The sequence below is a fragment of the Geotrypetes seraphini genome, chromosome 5 (assembly GCF_902459505.1).
Source record: "Geotrypetes seraphini chromosome 5, aGeoSer1.1, whole genome shotgun sequence".
NCBI lineage: Eukaryota > Metazoa > Chordata > Amphibia > Gymnophiona > Dermophiidae > Geotrypetes > Geotrypetes seraphini.
In genome coordinates, this window is record NC_047088.1 from 193,545,903 (window position 1) to 193,558,242 (window position 12,340).

Below are 12,340 nucleotides of genomic sequence, written 5' to 3' on the forward strand. Positions count from 1 at the left end.
GGTTGTGGTGAGAGCGGATAACGTAGATGGTTTTAAGAAAAGTTTGGACAATTTCCTGGAGGAAAAGTCCATAGTCTGTTATTGAGAAAGACATGGGGGAAGCCACTGTTTGCCCTGGATCGATAGCATAGAATGTTGCTACTCCTTGGGTTTGGGCCAGGTACTAATGACCTGGATTGGCCACCATGAGAACGGGTTACTGGACTTGATGGACCATTGATCTGACCCAGTAAGGCTATTCTTATGTTCTTATGTATTGACTACTGTTCTGAAGAAGCATTATTGCACTTGGCTTTCTGTAATCATGGTATGTTATTTTTTTTCGAGAGGACATAAAGATAATAGCAGCATAACTGTGCAATCAAAGCGAATGCATTCTGTTTCCAAGATTTTATGTGGCAACATTTGCCTTCACATAATAAATCTAATTTACTTTTATGCCTGTGGCTCCAGAGAGTTTATAAGATGGCTAATAACCTATCACCACTACTAGGGTGAGTTATTTTCAATGTAATTACCCTGACTGGGATAACTTGAGCTTACAAACCTCTCTAATATTCAAAATCGAGTTTCCATGTAATGGATACAAGAGGGATTTCTAACTGGGTTAAACAACATAAAACAATATTTCAGCTAAGTCTCACTTTTATCAATAATTTATAGAGCACAAGTTCCTAATTTTGTATCCTTCACTATAAAGACGGATTCTTGTCATTGGCAAATAAATTCAAGGGTTAAGATGCATGAACTTGATCATTACCTTTCACATTCTAATTTATTTTCTTTCAACAATAACGAAAACTCATTGGGGGCAATTTATAAAGCTTCTTCTACATATGTAAAAAGTATGCATATATGAATTGCAAGGGGCCTAGTTCATTGAGCAGATTTGTATGTGTACTTTGTGTACACATATAAATGTAGACTCTTTTCCAGAGCGGATCTAAATTTGTGTGCACTATTGAAGTTGGTACCGAGGGGCTCATTCTATAAAGGGCGCCTAACTTAATTGGCAAAATACCCTTAATAGCCTTAATAACTGGGAAGAAAAATGAATTGGGCGATAAGTGCTTATTGCATGGCGCTTAGTGGTGCCTAATGACAAAGTGGGCATTTCTGTGGGTGGAGTGTGACTTAGGCACCACTAAGCGCGATTCTCCAAAAACTTAAGCGTCTGAAATACAGGCCCTTAAACCCTGGCCTACATTTCAAGCACCTAAGCTTTCACACCTAAGCTAGCCTCGATTCTGTACACGGTGCCTAAGTGTGATTGAAAAGTGGCTGGCACCATTTTTCTAGGTGCAGGCCAATTAAGACGCCGTTTATAGAATCAGCCACCGAGTGTTTATTTATAAAGACCATTAGGAGCTCTTTGGGCTTTCTCGCATAGGCATCCTATTAAAAATATTACACCTGTGAAAGGTAATTTTATAATAATAAAGCACCTGGTTAAAGATGCAGGTTGGTACCTACATAAGTGCTATTTTTATAAAGAAACATAGACCCAAATTCTATAAATGGCACTTTATGTTAGGCCGTACAAATGCAAAGATTCACAAAATATTATCTACATAATGTTGATTGGATTCCTAGAAATGCAGCATATCAAATGATCAAAACAAGAGAAGTGCCAACCGGTTCCATAGAACACAAAGGAGAAACCAAAAACAAAGATAGAACTATGGAGACAATGTTCTTGATATAAAAGTTTTTGTGGATCTCTCTTGTTTCATGAGTAAATCAAGGAACATTTTTGTTGTTTACCTGCAATTACATCACTTTCTTTTCCAGAGATTTTAAAAAAAAAATATTTGACATCAATATGTGAACATTTCTTAAGAAAGAACTGAATATTTCATGGGGGTGTCCTAATTTTTTCGCATGACTGTATATATGTTTTTTGCAAGATTGATCCCAGCCTGCTCCTTGTAACTCTGGGCAAGTCTCTTAACTTTCTATTGGCCCAGATACCACAGTTAGATTGTAAGTAAGCCTGCCAGGACAGATAGGGAAAATACTTAAGAGTATCTGATTACTATTCAATGTATTGTAAACCGCTTTGGGTGAATCTCTTCATGAAAAGGTGGTTAAATCTCAATTAATAGATTGTATATTTATTTATGTAGCATTGTGTGACTTCCAATGTATTATTACAATTTTAGCAGCACATTAGCAATTAGCACAGTTAGCAGCTAACAGCAACATATGTGGCTGATAGTAGTTATTAATGGTAGTCATTAATGGTTTAGGAAGGGGGTGTGAGGGTTTCATTGATCAGTTAAAGGGGTGTGCAAAAATAGTTAAGAATCCCTGTACTAAAGGATTCGGGGCTCAATATTCAAAACAGTTTCCACTAGAAGGCTATTTGAATGAAAGCAATGTCATGTTAGTCAGAAAATATTTCCTCTTTTTGGTTTTAAAAATATTTCCCTGTAACTTCCTCAAGAGTCCCCTGGTCTCTGTAATTTTTGATGGAGTGAAAAAAAATCGATCCACTTGTACCCATTCTACACCGCTCAGGGTATTGTAGACTTCATTGTGTCTCACCTCAGCCATCTCTTTTCCAAGCTGTTGAGCCCTGACCTCTTTAGTCTTTCCTCATACAAGAGGAGTTGCATCTGAGAGTGTGGCGCAATGGTTAAGGCTACAGCCTTAGCACCCTGAGGTTGTGGGTTCAAAGTCATGCTGCTCCTTGTCAACCTGGGCAAGTCACTTGATCCTATCAATAATACCCCTCTGTGTTAATTTCTGTGCTCTAAAGTAGAGACCAGTGGTTAGTGTTCTTTATCTAAACTTATCTCTGACAAATCAATGCTTATTTAATATTTTATAAGGGGAATGGCCTCAGATCCCCGTGCGCTGTCAGTCTGTTAACTACACAGCCACACTAGATAGGGGAACAACCTCATCGGCCTTTCTCCTCCTCCTGCCTGGCATTGATTTACATAAGAACATAAGAACTGCCATCTCCGGATCAGACCCTAGGTCCATCAAGTCCGGTGATCTGCTCACGCGGAGGCCCAGCCAGGTGTAACCTGGTGAAAACTTAGTCACCCGTATCCTTCTATGCATCTTTCGAGGAGATGTGCCCTTAAATCCTAGAACGGTGGGTTCCGCAGCAATCTCCACTGGGAGAGCGTTCCAGGTGGCCACCACTCACTGTGTGAAGCAGAACTTCCTGGCATTTGTCCTGGGCTTGTCCCCCCTCAGCTTCAGTCCATGACCTCTTGTCCTAGTCACATTTGATATCGTAAATAACTTTTTATCCTCCTCTATCTTGTCGATTCCTTTGTTTTAAAAGTCTCAATCAGATCCCCTCACAGTCTCCTCTTCTCAAGGGAGAACAGTCCCAGTTTTCTAAGTCGTTCTTTGTAGTTCAAGTTCTCCATACCTTTTACCAGCTTCGTCAGAGATAAGTTTAGATAAAGAACACTGGTCTCTACTTTAGAGCACAGAAATTAACACAGAGGGGTTTTATTGATAGCATTTAGATTGATCTTTCTGCATCCTGCATACATAGTTGGATTTATCAAGTCATTTAATCCCCCTGTTGCCCCAGGTATATTAGATAGATTGTGAGCCCACTGGGACACACAGGGAAAAATACTTGAGTACCTGAATAAATTCATGTAAACCATTCTGAGCTCCCCTGGAAGAACAGAATAGAAAACTGAATAAATAAATAAAAGGAAAATTTATAGCACTGCTATCCATTTTCACCATAAGCAAGACAAGAGAGTTGACGTTGCAACATCAGAGAGAAGGCTTCCAGTTCAGGCGCAGGATGCCCATAGGAGCCCGTGGCTTTGTGCACTGAATCAGTTAAGAAGAGGGAGCTGGCTTGAAGATAACGCCGCATCGATTGCACTGTAGACCGGCGGATGAAACATTGGGCCTGATGCATGTGCTGGCCCTGTGGACCGGCAGGAAATTTCTGTGGATCGGCACTGGTCCATGGACTGGTGGTTGAAGAACACTGTACTAAAGGATGTTAATGATATTGGAAACAGCACATGCTAATGGGTTAATGGGTACAGGCTAGTTGAACTATATTAACATGTTTAATGCATATAAACTAGGTTTTAATAGGGTTAACATGTAATCTGCACTAATGAGGTAATCAGATGTAAAACTGGGCAAAATATTTCATACTCTACTAGCACGGCAAAAAAGTATGCTTATCCAAAAAAGTTATAAATACAAAAGTATGCTTGCCAAAAGCTTCATAGACGCATTATTTGCATTTCAAGGAGGAGTAGACAGATTTTTGTGATAACCTGCACATGCATACATCTGAAACAATCTAATAATTTGTATCTCATTTACTTTAGCTATTAGCTATTAGTATGTATGATAAACTTCACATTTAACATGTTTTATCAGCTGAATTTATTCTTTAAATTACTCAACTTTCAGGCCTAATTTTTGAAGGCAGAGATGCAGTTTTGCATTCATTTTCTTCACTTGCACAATCGTACAAACTTTGCATGAAAATTTATCATCCTTGCTTTGTACAGTTTCATAGTATGAATAATGTTGTTTATTTTTCAGACAGATGGCCCAGATAAAGGTTGATTTGCATTGACTCAACCAAAAAGATTATCACTGTGAAAAAGTTTGTGTTTTTTGAGGGGTTTATTGGGAGGTTTTTTTTTGTTTATAGTAGGCGGTTTTAGATGCTAATCAGAGTTCTTGTACAACACTTTCTATTTTTGCAAAAATATTGACATTTTTAGTGCACTACCGTTTTAAAATATATTTATTCTTACAAACTATATTTACAGTGGGAACATGATTTAATTTAAATGTTGCTGTGGAACATATTGTTGAAACATTGCAGGCTGTCATTTTAGCAGCTTTTTAATTAATTTATATTGCTACTGAATGTTAAACAATATTTTCATAAATTTTATTTCACATCAGTGAGCAAAGATTCATTTTATAATGTGGAAAGTCCCTGTAGAAACAAAGTGAAGAGGGGGGGATGGGCGGATCCTCTTATTCTGATTTTTGTTAGAAGTTATACCATTCAGCATATTACCTGTCTGAATAATAATTTGAGCTAGCTCCAGGCTGGAGTAGAGCTGATTTAATTATGAAGAGCAGAACCCTGCATTTTTATTATTATACCAGACATAACATAATTTTGGGGGTGGTCCAGGGTTAGCATGGAGGAGGCAATAAGCTTATAGTCCTTTCCTCCAATCAGCATGTCACTTACCAATGTCATCAACATAGTAATGGTGAGAGTCTGCTAGGCTATTCTTTGCTGCTCTATCTTTCTCCCCTGATCCCTTCTGCTGGTAAGGCTTCAAGATGCCTACCAGTCCTAGCAATTTACACTGACCATGGTTGGGCCAGGGGAATTGGAGATACCAGCATCTCTTTTTCTCTCTGCATCTATTAGAGATATGCATAGAAAAAAATATATATTGGTTCTGTATGAGCTCAGATCAATTACCTGTTTGGTTTATTTTCCAATTCTGAATTATTTGCCAATGGTACAAGCAATTTTGCACTCTTAACAGTGGGGTTTTCCAACTATTTTTAATCAAATGTATTTAATACTTGCTGGCAACCGTCTGCCATAGAGGTAACAGCACTCCAAGGGACCAAGAGTGCTATGAAGACTCGGGAGGTACCAAAAAGAGAAGCAAAGGGCATTAGCAGTGACATGAAGACTCAAAGCCAATGTGAGGTAAGAAAAGCAGCACTAATATTGGGTAGGAAGATACCAAAGAACCAAGAACGGGTTAAAGTAGCACCAGCATTGGTATGAAGACTCCAAAAGGAAAGTGCCCACATTTGCATACCATTTATATGTGTAAGTGTACACATATCTGGGAAAGAGCCAGCAGGATGTTTAAGTGCTATTCTGTAATGACACATGCAAGTGGCACGATGTGTGAATGCAGGGTGGTGTATACAGGGATGGAGTGTGGGAGGAATATGAGTGGGGTTGCCAGTTGGGCAAGTAGCTTGCACAAAACTATGAGTTATCCATATTTCTGCTATATGGGACCACAGACATGCTGGGTCTATGGCTGGTGAAACTTCGGATGTGTAAATATAAGGCATGCAGGCATTTTTTTTGTTATTGTTAAATAATTTATATTTTGCTTATCCTACAATTCTATGCGGATTTACAAATTATTCAGGTATTCGAGCATTTTTCCCTAACTGTCCCAGTGGGCTCCCACTCTATCCAATTGCACCTGGGGCAATGGGGAATAAGTGACTTGCCCAGGGTCACAAGGAGCAGTGCGGGATTTGAACCCACAGCCTCAGAGTGCTGAGGCTGTAGCTCTAACCACTGCACCACACACTCCCATTTCATAATGGAATCTGGGTGCCCAGATGCTGTCATATAATAGGTTCTCATTGGATGATATTAGGGTGCTCACCAAATCCTATAAGTTCTTGGTAAAGATATACCAACAGGATAGTTTAATGGGAGAAATGAGTCCATTAGAAGTGTGCACAAAAAAGTATCTGAATATCTTTCATGGACAGATTTGCCTGGGATAATCTGATGACAAAAAAACCTACTTTCTGTTATACTACCAGAAGATGACATGAAAAGACTTTGGGACCCCACTTTGGAAGGAAGATTGGAATGCAGCCTAGCCATTCATCTGCATTGTTCCCTTGTCACAAAGGAGTTACTACTAACCAGTTCACTCCAAAACACCCAGAGAGGGATAAAACAGCATCAATAAGAATTCTATCTGCAGTTTTTTGGACTATTGGAAGTAGGTCTTTGGCGCATCTTGAGAATATTTAGCTAAACCAAGACAGTTTATTGTAATCATAATGGCATACCCTCTTCATGAAGTAATTCACAAGTTTTTGCCCTCTGACTTTCCTAGTTAACATCATAACATAAATTTTTAGTTTTGCTCACGAGGGTTCATAACCAAGCTATCTGTCACATCCGTAATATCTATGTTAAGCTAGCTCAATTCCCATGGAACATACGCATTAGATTATACTACTAGATTGAATTCTCATACTGTACACCTTGATTGCAAAGCCGTAACCCATGCACTGCCAAATGGTAACCCTAGAGTTTATTGTAACCCTATGAATATCAATTGTAATCTTACATTATGTTATATTGTAACACTGTGAATGTTAAACTGTAACCTGTTCTGAGCTCTCTGGGGAGGATGGGATATAAATCCAAATAAATAGATGTTTTGAGTTCCATTTGTCAGACACGAAACCACTGAGAACAAGCACCCAGCAACCATTGTTGGACATACACAAACTGGTGGCGGCAACGTGGTGGGAATGTTTTCATGGTATGGTCCGGGTCCCTTGAAACCTCTGGAAGGCACTCTCAACCGATATGGATATCTCTCCATCCTTGTTGATCCAGTACACCTATACATGGTGACAGTCTTCTCTAGGGCTGATGGGATTTTTCACAACAGGACAATGAGGCAACCACCAGAATTGTTTGTGAGTGGTTTGCCGAGCATGACCAAGACTTCCAGCTACTCCCCTGGCCTCCAAATTCCCCAGACCTTAATCCAATTGGGCACATTTAGGATCACCTTGAACAACGTGTTTGACGACTGGATCCACCACCACACACCCATCAACAACTATCGGACACACTGCAGTCTGCATGGCTTCAGATACCTCTAAGCAACCACCCAGCATCTTACTGAGTCACTCCCATGGCATCTGGCTGCCAGAGGTGATTATTCTGGAAATTAGCAGGTGGTCATAATAATGTGACTCAACCGTGTATTTATATTTCTGAAATGACTAACAAAAATATTTATGTTCCAGCACATAAATGTTTACGGGCCTGCTTTGATGTTTCTGATTCTAAAATGGATGCGTCTGTTGCACAAAGCAGTGCGTAAACATCCATTCCCCCCATGTATTTTAGAACATACTCTACATTGACAGATTGTGTTCTGAAATACTGGTGGAACTTGAGTTATTCTGACCTGGACCTCAATTTTGATTTGCACATCTTTTCTAACATGCTGCAGCGCATTAGTAAATAGATCCCATTGCATAAAAGATAGGGTTACCATATGGCTCCAGAAAGAGGACGGAATGAGACATCCTGGTTTTACTTCCATTGAAAGCAATGGAAGTAAGGAGGACAGATTGAGATCTGGGTCTAACTTCCACTGAAAGCAATGGAAGTAAAACCCGGATGTCTCAATCTGTCCTCCTTTTTCTGGACCCATATGGTAACCCAAATGTGTATTAATGCATGCTAATATATGCCACCTTATAGTAAATCTAACCTATAATTGATTGGATGTCACTGAGAAATGAGTTACTTTAGTGCTTTTCTAGCCTAAACGTTCTACCATCTCTAATACTGCACATCAGGGGTGTCAAAGTCCCTCCTCGAGGGCCGCAATCCAGTCGGGTTTTCAGGATTTCCCCAATGAATATGCACGAGAACTATTAGCATACAATGAAAGCAGTGCATGCAAATAGATCTCATGCATATTCATTGAGGAAATCCTGAAAACCCGACTGGATTGCAGCCCTCGAGGAGGGACTTTGACACCCCTGCTTTACATGCTCTGTACTTTCAGTAGATGGAATTTTGTTCTTTTCTAGCCTGTCGCCTTCATACAGTTAATTTCTCCATCAGTAGAAGTGCCTGTCACAAAGGCATAATGGCTTTTAAAGCAATTGTGCTGCCTTTTATTGTCTGTTCTTTTTCTATTATTTTAACATTTTCAAAAGATTTACAGCTTTCCTAGGAAATGGTGTGTTGTTAAAGTGTGCTAAACACATCATTCAGTGGACTGGTAATTTCTTCCAGTATATGTTAGTCACATCTTATTTCATTTATTGTGATTTCTAGCCTACCTTTCAATTTAAAAAAAAAAATGCTCAGGGCAAGGAACAGTGTGAAAGCAAAAAACCTAAAAGTACATGACATAAAAATAAACATGTACTGCGATGGGCAAGGTTCTGCCCGTACAGCAGTGCCAGAACCTTTAGCTCTGACCTCTCACTAACCCTGTAACTTCTCTGCTGTTCTTCGTGATCTGCCATACTTCTTGTTTCTCGTAAAATGGTGTTTTATAAAATTGTTTCCTAGCCTTGTTTAGTATTACCACCTCCTATTTGTATTGATGAGGCTTAACATTGTCCATTTTGATGCTGCAAAGTTAACTGTACTTCAGGAAATTCTGTGAACTTTAGCATTCTTTGTAGGCCCCATTAACCCATGCCTCCTAGGCCTGAATAGAACTTCGCCCTTGCAAGGCCACCACAAGTAATAGACAAGCAGGACAACTGTCCTGGGTGCCAAGCAATGAGGGGTGCCATGCTGACCTTTTGAGTCATTCTGTGAACCTCTTAGCAAGCAAGTCCAAAAAGTAACCTGTCTTGGATGCTGTTTGATCAATCCCCCAAGACTTTTCCTTAAAATCAGCAGTTTCTAGGATCCCTCATTCCCATTTATCCCCCATACCAAAAACTAATCTTAAAGGCTTACAGGAACCTACTCCACCCGAATACATGGGCTTCCTAGACTCTAACCCCCTACCTGTTGTAACATCAAAGAGTTTCCTTCTTCTCAAACCTCTCCAGCATCAGGAGATCACCAAGTTACTTCCTAAGCAACTCGCCTCTGCAAAATTTCTTCAGACCCTTTCCTGCCAGAATGGAGACAGTTTTCATCCTGCTATCAGTGGTGACAGACTGGAAATGGTGCTACTGATACACATGTGTGTTAAAGCCTGTATCAAAATCAACAGCTGTCTCCCATTACAACAAGAATTTTAACAGTATAACAGTAGTTCTCAATTCTGTCTTTGGGACATGCCCAATCGGTTAAACTTGCAACAAATATGCAAGAGACAGATTTGCATACAATGGAGCAAGGTATGTGTCATTGTAGTTATGCTGAAGACCTAACTGGTTGGGTGTGTTATAAGAACAGAATTTAAAAATCCTCTCTTTATAACTGTAGACATCCGATATAGATCTATATATACAAAAAGCAAAAAGAAGTACATTTAACCTGGTCAGTTAACCTGGACTCACACAACCGGCAAAAAAATCGCCGGTGGAGGAAAAAAGTCCCCAGAAGCACTAGTGGCAGAGTCCTGAGCTGCAAACCCTCCCTCCTTCCCTCCCTCTTTCAAGTCCCCAAGCCCCAAAGCAGCCCCCCCTCCCTCCCACCCCGAAGCACCAGCAGAGCAGTAGTCCTAAGCCACAAAGCCCTCCTCCCTCCCTCCAGCCCCAAAGTAGCAGAAGAAGGTCCTGAGCCTTGAACTCCCTCACTCCATCCTTCTCTCCCTTTCTTATTCGAGCACACCAGGTCAGTAGAGGAAAGGCCCTGCCAGGGCTGGCTGCGAGCAACCTGTTCTGAGGCTGTCTCTTGCTGACTTGCTGTGTTTTGAGTAAGGAAGAGAGAGGGAGGGAGTGAAGGGGTTTGCGGCTCAGGACCGCTGCCTGCCTTTGCCACTTCGGGACTTGAGGGAAGGAGGGAGGAGTGCTATGTGACTCGGGACTGCTGTCACCCTTGTGCTTAGGAGCAGGAAGGGGGGGGGGGATTGAGAATGTGTTAGACAAGGTTTTTAACACATTCTCAATTAACCAGAAAAAACAGTTATCCGGTATCCACCAATCCCTATACCGCAATACCGTGAAGTTCTATGCGGTTTACAGAAGATTGAGCAAAGGTAACAAATTGAATTGACTTTAAGAGGGGAGGAAGAAAGAGAATTAATAGGACAGGAAATTCATTGTTGAAGAGAGAGAGAGATCAAAAGATCCTCATAAGACAAGCAATGTATGGTACTTGTATTAAGACAAATTATACTAGAAATTACAAGAAATAGAACTTTCTCCTATGTGGTACCAACACTCTGGAACACTATGGGCTCCTTTTACTAAGCTGCAATAGCGTTTTTAGCACACGCAGCATTTTAGCGTGCTAAACCCGCGCTCTGGGGCTAGAACTAACACCAGCTCAATGCTGGCATTAGCGTCTAGCGCGCGTGGCAATTCAGCACGCGTTAAGCGTGCGCTAAAACCGCTATCGCAGCTTTGTAAAAGGAGCCCTATGTTTTCAGAGATTTTTGAGAGTCTGGCATATTGTGCATTTTGTAAACAATATTGTACGGATTGAATATAATTAATAATTTTATTTTTGTTTACTAATGTTCAGGGTGGGGGGGGGAGGGGGGCTATTCTAGTCTTATGTTATATAATGATGACTATAAAGAAGGGAGGGAGGCAGTGGCGTACCAAGGGGGGGGGCGGGGGGGCGGTCCGCCCCGGGTACCAAGCCCTGAGGGGGTGCTCCCGGTCCGGTCCAGTTACCCCCCCCCTGCGCCGGGTGTCGCGTCTGGAAACAGCCTGCAGCAAGATCGCGATGCCAGAGATCTTTGCCTGCTTCGACTGTTTCCTCCGCCACGGTCCTGCCCCTCCTCTGATGTCAGAGGAGGGGCGGGACCGCGGCGGAGGAAACAGCCGAAGCAGGCAAAGATCTCTGGCATCGCGCGATCTTGTTGCAGGCTGTTTCCCCAGGGCAGTAGCGTACCAAGGGGGGCGAGGGGGAGGTCCATCCCGGGTGCCGCCTTAGGGGGGGGGGTGCACAGCTGGCCCGGTCCCTATCGCGCTCCTACCCTCCCAGCGAAAGCAGCATCGGCGCCATTATCGAAAAAGGTAATGGCGCCAGGCCTTGGAGCACCAAGGCAGACCGCTTCTCCCCCATCCCAGCCGAAACCCCGCTGACCATCCTATCTCTCTCCCCCCCCCCCAAGTGAACCTTTCTGACCCTCCCAGCGAAAGCAGCAAACCTCCCTCCAGTAGCGTCGGCTTTATCCTCCCTCTGCCGCATCACTGATGACGTCATCAGTAACGCGGCAGAGGGAGGAGAAAGCCGCGAAGGAGGTTTGCTGCTCTCGCTGGGAAGGTCGGAAAGGTTCACGGGGGGGGGGGAGATAGGAGGGTCAGCGGGGGTTCGGCTGGGAGGGGGGAGAAGCGGACTGCCTCGGTGCTCCATTACCTTCTTCGGGCAGCAGCAGCGTTTACAATTCGCTGCTGTTGCCGGCTTCAGGCCTTGTTCTCTGCCGGGTCCTGCCTACTTCCAGTTTTCATGAAGACAGGACCCGACAGAGAGGAAGGCCTGAAGCGGGCAACATCAGTGAATTGTGAATGCTGCTGCTGCCCGATGAAGTTCAGGACATCAGGACATCGGGGAAGGAGCAGGGAGAAATCGGCTGCTGGCTTGGGGGTGAGGGTAGGGAAAGAATCGTGGAAGTGGAGAAATCGGCACGATGGCTTTGTGCAGGCTAGGGGGAGAGAGAAAGAAAGGAAAAAATAAAGAGGGGGGGCC

The 12,340-nt window shown here is 42.4% G+C and overlaps 1 protein-coding gene across 1 annotated transcript in view; it reads left to right on the forward strand.

The window, feature by feature from the left end:
- The window catches only part of PDE11A (phosphodiesterase 11A), a 568,355-nt gene that overhangs the window by 319,861 nt on the left and 236,154 nt on the right, over window positions 1-12,340 (forward strand). The gene's annotated exons all lie outside the window — the stretch shown is intronic.